The sequence below is a fragment of the Spodoptera frugiperda genome, chromosome 25 (genome assembly GCF_023101765.2).
Source record: "Spodoptera frugiperda isolate SF20-4 chromosome 25, AGI-APGP_CSIRO_Sfru_2.0, whole genome shotgun sequence".
In the NCBI taxonomy this organism is placed as follows: Eukaryota; Metazoa; Arthropoda; class Insecta; order Lepidoptera; family Noctuidae; genus Spodoptera; species Spodoptera frugiperda.
In genome coordinates this window covers 16489118-16505688 of record NC_064236.1, presented here as the reverse complement: position 1 = coordinate 16505688, position 16571 = coordinate 16489118, and the positions used below count along the sequence as shown (strand labels likewise).

The 16571-nt window shown below is 34.4% G+C and overlaps 1 protein-coding gene across 1 annotated transcript in view; it reads left to right on the top strand.

Annotated features, from left to right (window-relative positions):
* The window catches only part of LOC118267604 (calcium-binding mitochondrial carrier protein SCaMC-2), a 160851-nt gene that overhangs the window by 58366 nt on the left and 85914 nt on the right, over positions 1-16571 (top strand). The gene's annotated exons all lie outside the window — the stretch shown is intronic.

Here is a 16571-nt window from a genome sequence, read left to right as displayed (position 1 = left end):
TAGTGCATAATTTAGATAGTCTGATAGATGCTATATATCCTGACATCGAAAACTTAGATCAAAATGATTTCGTTGGCTGTGTGGTTGAGCAATAGTTTCTTCCAGGAATGAAACAGTCAACGAAAGAAAACAATTTACTTATGCAGAAAGTGCCGGGTGAAGTTAAGTGCTATAAATCCATAGACACCGTCACTAACATCGAGGACGCAATGCACTACCCCCAGGAATTTTTAAATTCCCTGAACCCCGCTGGGCTACCGCCTCATGAACTATCGTTAAAAGTTGGCACGCCGATGATGCTTCTCAGAAATTTGAGCTCCCCACCCCCCCAACATGTGCAATGGTACGAGACTTCTTATCAAGGAGCTAAAAGATAATTTAATAGTAGCGAAGATTATCATCGGCCCTGCAGCTGGTGAATTAGCTCATATACCAAGAATACCCATGATCCCTACTGATTTGCCAATACCTTTCAAAAGGCTCCAATTTTCAGTAAAAATTTCTTTCGCACTAACGATAAACAAATCACAAGGCCAAACATTCCAATTAGTAGGAATTGATTTACGAAAAGAATGTTTTACGCATGGGCAACATTACGAGTTTACGTTGCCCTATCACGGGTCGGTGCTCCCGACCATCAGTATATTTTGTTAGCTGAAAATAATTTAACGTCAAATGTTGTTTATAGAGAAGCTCTACAATAATTTAGTTATGTATCCTAAAACAACAGGTTGCACTGCGGGACTGCAGGCAGAAGTGAACACTTTTGCCGGGAGCAAGACTTAGCGCTTTGCGGGCGGTCCTTTAGTTAGTTCTAATAGAGATATATTTAGTATCGGCTGTGCACCCGTGCGAAGCCGGGGCGGGTCGCTAGTATATAATATACTCTTCCGTTACTGAGTGACTGACAGACAACGCACAGCCGAAACTACTGGCAGTAGAGAACTGAAATTTGGCATGTTTGTTTGATGGGAGGAGTAGGCTACCACTAAGAGAGGATTTTTGGAAATTCCCTTCCAACGAGGAAAAAAGGGGGATAAACTGTTTTTCATTTCATTCATATACATACATAAAAGTCATTATTCCACGCGGACGAAGTCGCGTGCAGAAGCTAGTAAAGTAATTAATAGTAATATTTTAGCAGTTTTTACTATTTACTTAATATTGCACAAACCAAAAAAAAACCAAAATAGTAAATCACTACAATAGCTACATAGGTACACACCAAAACAGAAAATGCAATATACTTATTCAATTTTTTTTTTATGAAACATGCCGTTTTCGAGCAGACGTATAACCTGATGGTAAGCAATCGCCGCCGCCCATGGAAACTTGAAACACCAGAGGCTTTACAAGTGCGTTACCGGCTTTTTGGGAGTTAGGAATTTAAGGGTTGTTGTTCGGGAATGGGGAAGGAGAAGATTATGAAGGGGGGAATTCTCTAAAATTACATTTTTAAATACTACTTATAAAATACAAAATCAAATAATATTTAAAAATATGAGCCGACCAGTAGCGGGAGCATGGTCCAAGCTACCGGTGCTTAGGGCTCCAGAGACAGAAACCTTTTCACAATAGGTACGATACCACTTAACATACGTTCAAGGATCATTTTTATTTAACTCAAACTCAAACAAACTCTTTTATAAAACATGTCAGTCGATTTTGACGTTTTGTCAAATACGATCAGATACTATGCATGGTAGTGTGTGTAATGTTTTATTTATTGATTTAATGTACTTTATAAGCATTATTTTTGATAAATATTAGCGTTCTGCACTTCTCCTACACATAAATTATAAGTGTACCAAATTTTATGCTCCTACGTCCGCGCAATTTTCGTAAAAAGGGGTATAAAGTTTTTGCATCACGTATTAATATATAGATTATACATTAAAATATTATCGTAGAATTTCCCATAATAAAATAAAATTACCACTAATGGAAGATCCATAAGCTTGTTGAACATGAATATTTTAATAAAATTATATGGAACTGGGAACCAATAACGTGGGTGCACTTTCTCTTGGAGTTTACCAACAAGATTATGGTTGCAGAAGTCTTACTTAAACAGATCATCTCCAGGTCAGGGATTAATCTCCAGGTCGATCAAATTGTAACGGAAGGCTAGGAGTCGACTGAGTCATGTGAAATTATATGTAACCACGCACCCACGACACGAGAAAATCTGAATGTGTAACTACGAATTAAAAAAAAAACAGATAGATATTAATTTAATCTCATGCGGGTATCGAAGCTGCACTTACTCCTTCACGATGCGATGGACAGAAACTGATGGAGACAAATAATTCGCTCCAAATACGAATCCAATGATGACCACTATCCTCAGTTATGAGGGGCCGACTACAGAGAGAAAGAGTAAATAATTTACTATGAGTGAATTCAATTTGTTGCACACGTAACATTAATTACATTACTATTTTATAGGGCATCACAGTGATGGAATGTTAGAGTGCACTTTGCACCTTTTTTGAGGGGGGAAAGTGTTCGCCGACTCCCTGGAGGTAACATTCCAGCCCATTCCAGTGCAACACACAGCAGCCATCGAACAGCAGGTCGAACGGTACCTAGAGCAGCCTCTCCCCCCCCCCCGAAGAGGACCCAATTGTGTTCTCCCCTGGCCTGGTGCGGCGTATGGCTCTCCGAGCCCCACTATGCAAGGCTCTTATCTTATTTAAATCCATTGATTAGTCAGTACGACCCAGTGTAAACATACATCCAACTCGTTTTTTTCAAACAACTGTACAATTACTCCTATCTTCCGGTTCAAATTGTATGCAGGCAGCGCACAATAAAGTTCTCTGCTCATACAACTCCCCTAAAAGCATCCCAGAATAGACAAACAATGAAATAATGAACTGCGATTAAAAAATGACTAGCTAGTCATGAAGGCAACCCCGAAGTCACGCACACAAAGGGTAATCTCGGCAAAGTGGCCTTAAATTAAAATAAAACTGGCCCCCTTGTGACGTCGAACGACATTCGACCAATCACAGCGAGGCTACGTGATTTACGTTACTTTTGACAGCGCAGTGACATAGTTTTAAAGATGGCACCCCGTTTTAGTTGTGAATGCGGCAGCCGCGTATTGTCTGTTGGATTTTATTATGGGGTATTATTATACTGCACTCCCCCATTCCATTCGGCTATCATGCTATTCTCAATAATAATAATGCAAAAACGATGAGCACCGTATTTTACTTTTTCAAACCGCAGTCATTCTAATCGATGGCGTGATTATAAGTTTCGGTAGTTGACTAAGTTCGTGCTTACTCCATAGTTCCTAATGCTTAGGAGTTTAGGCGTACTGAACTCTCATTGTGCAATGTAATTTGTACAATTCCTTGCCATATTACACACTCTTGTTTTATGTTCAATTTGTAATACATTTAAAAATATAATTAAATATGAGGGTTTTTATTTAAGGAGGAAATGTTTTGTTTTCTTTTTTTTTCATTTATACCTAATGTAACATTGTTTTTAAATATTCATAATTACTACATATTATAAAATTTAAAGCTTTGTAAGTTTCAACGCGCTGATCTCCGTAAGTACTGGTTCCAATTGAAAAATCAACTTGTCATGGAATGTAAAACATGATGCTTCTTAACATGAAATAAATAAAATAATAAAAAAATAATTAATTAAATAAATAATAAAAAATAATAAATAAAATATACTTAATAATAAAAATAAAATAAATATACCCATATTTAAAATATCTAATAATGTGGCCAGAGACTGTAATTTGATTGTACTAGACTTACAAAGAGGTAATGTGCTCGCATACATTTTGTGTCTAGTTTTGTAACAGCGTAATACCATGTTCTTTCCGATACAGTATGTATATACTGTATTCCGGCTGTGTGAATATAAGGAAATTATTTTTCATAACGACTTTCATACTTGTTTTTTCGACGCTTCAAGTAAGTTTTTATTTATTTTTTATTTTTTAAGGATTTTTAAGTTATAAATGAAAACATTTGATAAAAAAAATCATAGTTATTTTCCTTGCACGGTACCACAGTGTCCCGGACCTTTTGAAGGTGTACGAAGAGCGGAAGCCAACTCGCAGAAGCCCGTTGAACAATTTTAATTTAAGTGAAATGGGACATCGGCCGGCAATTATCCCTGTATATTCTATGGAAGTACACCAAACGACAATTCCCTAGTTGATGCAGAATTAATGTGTAATATGGAAGAAAATACACCAATATCTCCATATCTACCAAAATATGGTAACTAACTATGGAATATTAAGATATTAATTATTTAATTTTATAATGTTTATTTATTTCAATATTCCTGCTCCTGTTTTTATGTTATTTTAAAATATTTTTTAATTTTATAGTTCCTATTAGACTTAAGTACAAAATATTGTTAATTGCATTGTATTTATATTATTATTTAATTTTATGACATCGATCTGTGTTAATACTGTGAATGTGGTGCGTGTCTATAATTGGCATAAGCACATGATATTGTGTCTTCATCTTGTCTTACTTTAATGTTGGTGTTTATTCTGTTGACGTGCCTTATAATAATAAATAAAATATTTTTTTAATAGTTAATTTTTTAATAATAATTTTATAATTTAATATTTTTTTATATTTTTAAATGTTTTTTAATTGAATATTTAAAAATGTAAATATCCAGTAATGTGAATAAATAAATGAAAAAAATTAAGGCCCCTGCCCTTGACCAATATTGATACATACGGATAAACAGGCAGGGGGTGACTAGTAAACGCAATTAATGGGCCCGCGAAAAAGGCCGCTAGCATGTAGCAAAACGGGGGCAACATACGTTGAGCTGCTTGGGGAAGGAGAGGCATCACACGGCTATCAGAGCAATCCGCGAAGTACGGTCAAGACCCCTACCAGCATCTTACTGAGATACATCCTTCCTCCGAGTGGAATTGAAGGCAACTCCACTCTTCCGAATCTCCACTCAAACTAGCCGATTAAGGCAAGAATGAGGCAGGAGAGGCCTCTTTGGTTAGTCATAGGTACTAACTGAGTTGAAGAATAAGAAGAATAACTCTTCCGGGAGTCAGGTCCGTGGGGTCGCCACTGGCCAACAGCTCGCCACAAGCTGCCTTGTGGGCTCAGTTATTATTATTATTTAGTTGATATGGTTTAATATAATAAATTTAGCACAGTAATAAATAAATATTGTTTTCTTTCATAAGAAAAAAAAACACGACTTTCTCTCCATTAAAAGTTATAAACGATACCTGTATTTTTAAACGACTTCTTTTATTTTAATATCAAGACTTGTGGATTAAGGTAGAAGCATCTACCTATAACCAACAAAGATACCGTCTCACAAACAATTTTGGACTTAAACAATAGAAAACAAAAAGAAATGGGGGGGGACCCGAAACTTAATGTTTATTGCTCGAGCCCTGTAAGTACGTTGAGAGTACGAACTTACAACCGGCCAAAAACTTAATTAATTAAGTAATGAAAATCACGTAACGGATTACATAAATATTAAAAAGTTTAATTAACAAAGAAAAGTAAGGAAATACATTGTAACCCGTAAACATATTGTTCCTTTTACAAAAGATACCATAAAAATGTTCAGGTCGATTTTCAATGAAAAACGAAGATAATATTATTAAAGTATAAACTTCCCTTGTTACATAATGCACCTTATTGGTGGAATAATTAAAAGTATTCAGTCGTACTCCAAAGGCGAAGCTGGTGAACTGGAAAAAATTATTCGCTCCGAATAATAAATCAGTTGTAAAATTACTGATACTTAGTTCGTTATAAAACGCTAGGCTAATAGATTTCTCCGAGTTTACAAACACTTGAAAAACTATAAGGTAGAAAAATTTAATTAAAATACAATAATCGGTGCTTTTTTATAAGTTTACTAGCTGACCCGGCAAACTTCGTACCGCCTCAATCATTTTTTCTCGCCTTTTAAACCTTCCCTGGACTTCTGCAAATAATTAAAAAACCAAAATTTGCCAAATCGGTCTACCCGTTCTCGAGTTTTAGCAAGACTAACGAACAGCAATTGATTTTTATATATAGAGAAGAAGAAGATTTACATTTGTTCTCCAAGGACTCTTGGTTCGTGCCCTTGTTTTTTTATTTATTTTTTTTATAACCGGTGTTAGGAAAGTTAGGAAATGATTTAATGAGCTTAAGTTCAAAATGAAAAATTGCGTGAATGTAAAGACAACTTTTAGTGCCGTAGCATCCGAGTTGTTGGGCAACTGATTGATTTACGCGTGCACCGGCCACCCCCCTCCCACCCCCTTCCCGATGCGCCTGGAGCACAGCCTTATCACCATTAAAGCACAATATTTGCATAGGTTAACGTCTCCGGTCCGGACTGGAGCACGCGGGAGCACTGCGCTCCGGTTTTTCGTGTTTAGGAAGTGATTACCATCGAGTCACAGGTAAGTAGAGTGATAATTAATATTGTATTAACGCGATTTTTTATTTTTTTATTAACCGTTTTTAACGCGATTTTTTATTTATTCCCTTTGTAAAGTTTTTGAGTTTTATTCATAATTTTTGGTTGATTTAAAACGATGATTAAATATTGAAGTGTTTAATTTGTGACAGTGATTTTTAATATTTATTTCGGACTTTATCGTGCGTTTAAAGTTTGTGAATGGTACTTGGAACTTTTTTAAACTATTTTAATTAAATATAAAGGCTAAGAAAGCTAGCTAATATAAAGGCTAATTAATGGCGAAGAAATTTTAACTTTTTAAGAGTAACTTTTTAGTACAAAATTATTTTAATGATTATCTTAATTTTTACACGTTTTTAATATTTTTTTCTAAATAAAACGTCATTAACGAATACACATACGTTTTTCAATAGGTATTATATTAAAAAAATACTGCCCCATAAAAACTACGTGATTTTTTCCTGCAATTTTCGGCGACTTTATTTGATTTTCCATATTTTATTCTAACTTTACATTCATTTGCAACTGATATCTTGGTCTTTTTAAAACTATTGCAATTTCTTATTTAAAGTTTTAAGTGCTTACAATTTCCTAGTTTAGAACAGTGAGAGTTTCTCAAGTGTTACTTGAAACTAACTTTGAATATTCAGGAAATTTCATACTTCGACAATAATTCGGGTTAATCGCTGAAAACGGAACATTTACCAGTCATTAAATTACATTAATTTATGAGCTATTAATTAATTGAATAGAGTATTAGTTATAATTAACATTATCTGCGATTTTTCATGTCAAAGTATTTTTATTGTTTCCAAATGATAACTTTTAATAGTCAAATTGTTATTTCTATTCGCGTATGTGTAATATAAAATAGTCTGGGTTATTTGTAAAATATTCTACAAAAGCTGACGTAAAAAAATCGATAACGATTAACTTTGGCAGTTAAAGTCCTGTAAAAAATGTTTAGTACCTAGGATGCAGGCTTTTATTGAAATTACAATAATCGAAATTGTTTCAATACCTATATGAAAGCAATCACTCTGTGAGTGCTTAATCGGATTACAAGGTAATCAGTACAAATAGTACAACGTGTTCAGACCATGAAATTTAAAACCCATTTTCATATTAACATATAGTGTTTGCGGATTAACAATACGATTGGTGCGCGATGTACGATTTCTGTGGTTGTAAGCAGTTATTACCTTCAATAAATCTTTATACCTATGTATTTTGGGCCGTTATGAACTTTTTATTAAATCTTTTTGTACTGGTAAAATACCTTATACATTTAATGTTTCAAAACCGACTAAAATACTTTGCAAAGCCTAGTAAAATTAGGTACCATTTTATTTTTACTTGTGTAGGTACCTAATATATATTTTATTAGCAATATAAACTTAAATAAGTGTACAACTTAATATAATTTAAAATTAAAACAAAGAAAAATATTTATTTATCGCCATGAATCGTCTACGGATATTCAACAATAAGTATATATATATTATGTACAGACAATTTAAATAGATAGTATTTCAAAAGAATAAAGACCAAAATCGAATAAATAAAGAGATACAGATAGAAGTAAGTTGGCCTTCTTATATCTTATATCTTTTACGAAAATCAAAAAGCGGTTACTCGATTTTTTTCGATTAAGCAACGCATACGCACTTATGACTACTCTAGTGTTGCGCGTACCCATTCACGGGCGACTCTGATCCCTTCCCATCATGCAATTCCATAAAAAAAAATTGTATTGTGGAATATTTGGCATAATTGTGGAAAGTGTGGGAGATTCATGCTCCGGCACGAAAGGGCCGACATGACCGGAGTGATACCACGGCCTCACTGGCGTGAAACAACGCTTGCGTTGTATTTCGTCGTGTATGTGAGGTTATCGGAGCTCCCAATCACCCCCCTTCCCAATCTCCCCAATTCCTAACCTCCAAAAGACCGGGAACGCAGTTGTAACGCCCCTGGTGTTTCAAGGCGATGGCGAATCTTTAACATCGGGTGATCCGTCTGCTCGTTTAAAAATATCATAAACTAAACAGTTCATAAGTACAATTGATACTCAAAAAGGTTTTTTTGGTTTAGTTCTATTTTCCATGGAAAAATGTTTACAAGTTTATTTACTTTTTATAAGGATCTGAGGTGAACAATGTTAAGTACTTGAGAAATAAAGTTTTAATTGTCGATGCCCGGTGTTGAGTGGCGTCTTAGCATCTCTCAATCGTATCTACTTATTGATGTAAAAGTACTAATTAATGAGAACCTCCTCTTTTTGGGAAACCGGTTAAAAATAAAATCAACTTCAGGGTTTTTACATAATTAAGAGATGTTTAAAAGAGAACATTCGTGTGAGTTTTACGGACTGTCTTCCTGTTTGGACCTTTAGCTTACTCCTTACAAGTCCAACGTTTCCCAAATAACGAACAGACACCGGGCTATCAAAATAAAATACGGAGATACAACATTCCTGCCCAGTATTAAAAACACCCTACTATCGATCAATGTATTGCATAAGCAATATACCAAATGTAATAAGTACCAATGAAACCTTTTTATTTTAAAACGTTAATACATGTATGCTTAAAATATGTCTTTGGGAAACACTGGACTAGAGGATTATGAGCGTGGTTTTATCTCACAATTGCAATGCGATTGAAAGCAAAGCTTGTGACTTCAGCTAAAGTAGGGACCAAATGTCCCTTATTATTGAATTGAATTTAGTTCTTAATAAACAATCGTTATACTTTATTATATTTCTTACAATAATTAGCTAGCTCACTATGCAAAACTATAGTTTTTGTAATAACCTTTATAACAAACTATATTTTTTACATTTTTATTTTATTTAACATAATTTTTCTAAACAGTAATCAGGTAATCACCTCAATTATTTCAACATAAAACTTAAGGATAGAAAAAAGTGGAGTGCATTTGTCACCCACTTCATTAATAAATAAACGCATTAAACATTTGAACGTATGAATAGGCTTTAAATGGGCAACGTTAGGGGCGTGCCCCGCGCCCCGCCGCGCCGCCCCTTCCATCCCCATCCACCGTGCGCAAGAGTCACTCAATCACCATCCCTCTAACGTAAACACCGATGTACACAAACAGACAAACAATTTCAAATCGATTTATTTAGTGAAATTTTGTGGTGATTTATAGTGGTTTTTCGTAAGTGCAATTTATTAAAAATTGTAAAGACAGTGACAGATTTTTTTGTTCAGTGGTGAATTATAAATAATATTATAATTAATATTATACGTATTGGTGATAAGGTAATTTTAATTTCTATATTAAGCATATGTATAATACTATACATATAATATTGGCCATTGCTCTTAATATAACTAACGCTCATTGCCGCTAATTTAAAACTAATATAAATGTAAGAGCACTGCGAAATATTATCTGAGCTGAGCTAAAAGGAATTATAATACTTAACCTTAATTTTATTGCTAAGCGTAAACAAGTTGAGGTAGGTAGGTTAGCAGCCAATAAAATAAAAAAAATATTTATCATCTCAAAATTGCAATAGTATGAACAAGATTCTTTTGCGAATTTTTAGATACTATTTCCATATACGTAAACAATTGATTGTTAGAACATTTTCTGTGTACCAATTATTATTTGGAATCGTGTCAAGTGTAGATACGGTACTAGGCTTACATGGGACAAAGGTAATTGGAGAAGAAAATAAAATACTGCATGTAGATTCGTTCCTTTGTGTGTGCGCGTCGGCTTTTACCCATTTGAATGATTAAGATGAGTGATTTACCCATTTGATTTTATATTTTTTTCTAAATGTTAACATTAGAACTTAAGATGGGATATTTACTATGTTTATTTATGTCTATGAGTTTATAATAAACATGGTAAACATCCCGTCTTAAGTTCTAATGTTAGTGTTAGTGACCATGTCAGTTCAAAAACTTTTTCTAAATGTTCTGTACCCGGATGTTTTTTTTTAATGAATTAAGTAGTTATTTTCCCATTGTATTTTTTTTTATTTTTACACGAGATCTAGTACTATAATATTTCTTAATGCTTTAAGCAAAGGGATAGTCAAGTGCAAAGCTTTTTGTTGAGCGTTTACGTTTTTTAATCAAGATACTAGATTACAAGGCGTTTCAAGTTACAGATGTTTTACGCGGAACGTTTATCAGTTTACTTTCATCGGCAAAGAGTAGAACGCTGTCGTTAACAAAACCTGTAAATAGAGAAAAATAGAATTCAGTCCGTAGAAGATATTATTTTCTTCTTTCTGCTTCAAACAGCTGCAAGATTCAACTTCACACATATATTTCTTTACATTGTAAGTTAATTTTCCGATTACAATGTGGTTGTCTTCTAGTCTAGAGTGAATAGGCTCTTAAGAAACTAGTGCGCCTCACCTTCAACGATTACATCACTACTTACCATCAGGTGGGATTGTAGTCAAGCATTAGTTTATATCGAATAAATAAAAATAAAAAAAAATATTAAAGTAAAATAATGTTTTAACTCTTCATTTAAAAATCAGTCTCTTAAAGTCTTTTCTATAAAAGAGTCTTAAATCAATTTTAATTTAATCGGTTGTTCAATCTATGGAGCACAATGCAAGCATTAAAGGACCCTGCTGCGGCCGCTACCTCATTCCATGTCTGTCAATTTTTCAAGCACAAAAGTCTGGCATTTTTATCTTATTTCTAGTTAGTCCTGGTTTTATCCACTGCTCGGCTCCTATTGATCGTAGCGTGAGCTTTTGTAGATTATATGCCTTCCTCTATAAATTGACTATCAAACACAAAAGATTTATTCAATTCGAACCAGTAGTTCCGAAGTTGAGCGCGTTCAAATAAAGAAACAAATTCTTGAATTTTATAATTTTGATAACAAATAATACTGATCCTACCAATTATAAAAACGCTCCAATTGCAGATGACCTAGGGTTATCGGTTCAAGCAGGAGTAGGAACGGGGTAGTTTTTAGTCAGTAAGAATATAACACTCCGTATTACCTCACCCAATGTGGGAGAAGTCATTGGATGATTTTCCCCCTTTAAAAAAAGCTTTCTGTTTTTGCGCCGTCGCGGATTTAAATAAAGTTATAAATTTTACTTTATTAAAATCCATCTTAACGGTTAAGCGGTTTATGCATTAAAGTGCAAACAAAGTACATATAAAAACAGATCTTTTAATACGGATCTGAATATTCTCGGAACACCTTTCAGTGAAAAATAAAGAAATAAATAAATAAAGGAGAGATGTAAAATATTTATGGAAACTTCAGTTTTCTTTGAAAGCTTATGTACCTAGTCCTTTGGTGCCAGGATAACACAAGCACAAAGCAGATAAAAGACCAAGCAGTTACTAGAATCCTAGATGCTAAAGGGTTTCTAGATTTTCTCTGCGCTTAAGCTCTCTTATGGATTAGATTATTCTTGAAAAATATGAGGGTTTTACTACCGGGAAATGCTGTGTACGTTTTATTTTTGTGTGTTAACAAAACGGGTGTTAAGTACAGGTGCAACTAAATCCTTTAAGATGGCGTTTATGTGTGTTTGCACGTGGATTCACTCGCATGAGTATTATTTTTAATGAAAAGTAATAAAGATTTTTGATAAAAATATTTTCTTAAGGGATAGTACGGTAGCGTCATTGAAGCTTTATACATGCCTAATCTGATCCGGAGCTGCAGACTACCTAGCGGGCTTACCGTGGCTTCGGCTCAAAAAGCAGAAGAAGGAACGGGGTGGTTTTTAATCGGTAAGAGTTTGACACTCCCTCTCGCCTCACCCAAGACGCGTACAAATAAGGATACAAATTCTTGAATATTACAATTTTGAACACAAATAATACTGATCAGGAGTAGGAGTTTGATCAGGAGTAGGAACGGGGTAGTTTTTAGTCAGGATGAGTGTGACGCTCCGTATCACCTCGCCCAATGTGGGAGAAGCCATTGGATGATTTTCCACCCTCAAAAAAAAATCACACATGCCTAATCTCTGCCCAAAAACCTACAGGGCACATCTGGGTAGATTTGCTACTAGTAACAAAATGTTGACACATTTTGTATGGAGCTAGTGTCAAGTCCTATCTTTTGTATCCAAATCTACCAACATATAAGTTAAGCATTGACTACGAATATTGAGACTGGCAGGAAACCGTGCGTTACCTATCTACCAGTAAATCAAATTGGGATTTCTGTAAATCCAGATAAGGTACTAATGCAAACTACATTTGACACAAAGCCAAACAAACGGAGATAGTAATTGGAATGTACAATTGAATCTGCATCTCTGGGTTAACTAGTAAGTCCATCAGTCACCGTTACTAATAACATTGTATTATTGCAATCAATACATTGAATAGTAGTGTTACAATAAGGCCTCCGGAACAATGACGTAATCAGTGGGTCACTCGGTGAATCTACTCCGTGCGGGAATCGAAGCCGCAACGTTTTAGCAGTAGACGGTGGGCTTGCTAACTATTTCTAGTGTTCTTTAAATATTCTGTTAATGGTGTCAGTATAAATTATGTTAAAAAAAAAATCTGGATAATTTGATTTTCAATGAACTCAAATTACATGATTAAAGAGTGACAAACTTAACTTTGTTAGATTTGTCCATATCTATTTTAAAGAAAGCCTTGATGTTGGTTACAAATGTCGGATTTATTTAAAATAATAGATATGTGAAGTAGGCATTATTAGCTTAGCTTAACATATTAGCCTTAGCACGAAGTTCTGAGTTTACACGGATCAGGCAAAGTACTGCGCCATAATTCTAAAAAAATCGATAGTGACACGAAATCTCGAATAATTTCAATATATTAAAACACATTTTATATATTTAACAAAATATCTGACATAAATATTGTTCCCTTTTAAACTAAATTAAGTTCTAAAATTTTAAGTATTTATGTTTAAAATTGTAAAAAAAGGCGACAAAATAATATAAGTATTTAAAATTATTATTTATAAGTAGGGACCAGACTAATGCTGGGAAATTTAGAAAAATGGTTACATACACACAAACAAGAAAAAAACATTTATTGCCAACCCTAACTGTAGGTAAAGTTGCCACAAAGCAGGCCGTGGCAACTTTACCTAACCTGTGTCAACATTACCGAAGTTTGCCTTCGAAGTTCGAAAATGAAGGCGTAATGTTACATTGGTTGTAATTACCAGGACTATTATAATCTGCGGTAGGTCGGTACTATCAAGTGGCCTGCCAAGTAGGTACATGCGGGTGCCATTGAAAGAGTTTAAGATTTTAGGGAAATTTGATATTACGACTCGTATAATGTCAAGATGTCACATGGGGGTAAGCACAAAACGAGAGGGCGCCATTTAGTAAAATACTTAAGCTATAGCTTTTGGCAGCGGCTTTGTCCACGTCTCAGAAATAAAACTTATACTTAGATTGTAAATCTATATCTATTTACTGATTATTTTTGTAAAAATGGAACTTATACATACGTATAGCCATACACTGCATAGATTACACTAACTAAAAAGATAAACTGTAAAGATAGATGTATGTACGAAATAAATAAATAAATAAACTTTCGTGTTGAAATAATAACAATTAGTATAACTTCTTCAGCTTTCATCACATTTTATGCATCTTGTTAAAAACTGCTCGCTATTTACTCCATTTTTTATGGTATTGGGAAACACAAGATGGCGGATCACCTGATGGTGAGCAATCAGCATCGCTCATGAATAAACGTAGTCTCAAGTAACTCTCCATTGAACTCTTCGGACATTACTATCCTAGAACGTTGTACATAAAAATTTCATTTTGATTAAAGCTGTAAGCATTGACTATCTACAGTTACATATTACGAAAACCTTTTTATGAAAAGTACCTACTTACATACAGTTACCCATGTCCCGACAGTTACCTATGTCGAGAAAACTTGTAAACGATTCGAAGAAGGAACTCTTTCCTAACAAACCTAGGTGACTTAACACGTATAATGTAAACTTCGCGACACGTGCTACAGAAACCTTAAATTTTTAACTGTCCAACTTTCCTTTACGTTTACACCTATAACCTACATATACATACATTAACATTTACATATAGCCCATATAGGTATTTAAAATATGTGTATATGAATGAAATCTATTGGTTAGAAACCCTCTCAAAAAGCGAGTACATGCATCCCTTACAGCAGTTTACTAATTGTGAAATTAACTGTAAACAGTGTTCCGACATGATCGGTTTTTACTAATTAATTACTTTTCAAAATTCACCAACTAAACGTTGCGATAAGCAGTTTTAAACTAAAATGAATCTGTTAGTTCAAAGCTATGTTATTACATAGCTTTGAACTAACAGATTCATTTTAGTTTAATTTTCTACTGAATTCCACGTGAAGGCAGATAATAATGTGCTCAATACATTTCCCTAATACAATCCAGATTAATACGGAGTTTCGAACAAAGCCGCAACGCATGAAACAATTACTACAACACGTATTGCTGTGTGTACACGTGAAGTGTATCTATTATATCACAGGTACTATAGTAAGTAATAGGTATTGTACAGATACTAAATAACAATATTGTTGCAAATCACAGCCACAGTTCAAATAACAGACTGTTATGCATTGTCTGTTATCGGAATAGGGATAATGACAACTGATTAACTCAAAACTTTTTTTCTCAAATGGCACAAGCAATACCTAAGTATATTTCATGACCCGTTGCTTACGACGCGTCGCGATCCGCGCGCGCCTCATAGAGCCATCAGACCACCACAGATGGGGCCCAGTAGGGCTGATGCCTGATCCGAAGCTGCGGACTACCTAGCGGGCTTACCGGGGCTCCGGCTCGAAAAGCAGGAATAGGAACGAGGTGGTTTTAAGTCAATAAGAGTCTGACACTCCCTCTCGCCTCGGCCAAGGCGGAAGAGGATAATGGATGATAAAAAAATATATATTTCATGATCATCATTAGCCTAAGGTCAGATGGCAAGCGTTAAGCGCGCGTTATCAAACTAAGGATGCGTTTTCACCAGAAATGTGCTACGCTACGTTGCTGTGGATGCGTTTGGTATCCACCAATCATATTCATTGGTTCACATAGACCGACCCTTAATATATACATAGGTATTGTGTACTTCTTCGACAAATATGTATAAAAGGTGTTATCATTATTTTATGTTATAAAAATATATATGAAACATCTTACTTGTGATTCCTAGAGTTGAAGAATACGTCTCTTAAGCGCATAGGAATAGGTCCTAATGACGTAAATTGGTTGCAAACCTTATATTAGACTTGTAGTAGGTACCTCTAATATATTTTTCTGTAAGATGGTACACCCACACAAGGCTTTGCAAATTTCGTAGAACATTGTAGTCAATGAACTGTAATACCACGTACAACTATAATGGTAAAAAAAATAATTAATTCTGACTTTTTTGTTTGTTCGGGTAAAATTTTAAAATTGAAATTTCACCCCCTTTCTTGCGACAAATCAATCAGATTTTTGGTACACACTCTTAATCTTGATGATGACAATTTATTAATCTTTTATTTTTATTTACAACTATCTCCATTATGGATATCAAACGAACGCCCCGATTAATAGAATAGAGCCTATTAAAACCGTTTAGCATAAAATATGCTTACGTTTATTGTATTAAGTACATATTTATTTTTAAGTTTGTATATTATAGTTATTAGCACTGTGAGGAGCATTTAGGAAGCCCACAGGTTAAGGTCACTTCCAACCCATGAGGGTGCGAGTGAGAAACCTCGCAAATAGCAATGTGACTTTTACAAAGTTATAAGGTGGAGAAAAAAATTGTGTGAAGACTGTAATTTTTTTTTTTTCAACTTATACATACTTAAATTTGACTTTGGCAATCCACATTGAGTAAACGTAGTGACTTGCCTCCTTGTCCCAACTCCATATGAGAAAGATTTATTTGTGTAACAGTAGCAATCAGATGAGTCTTATATGACAAATGTTTTACTATGTCAGTTGTAGAGTGCAGTGCTTATAGTAAAAATATTACACACATTGTAACAGACAAGATGAACTAGATAAACGTAGATCATGAAACTCTCCCGACACCGGTGTTAGAGTGACATCGAAAAACTACA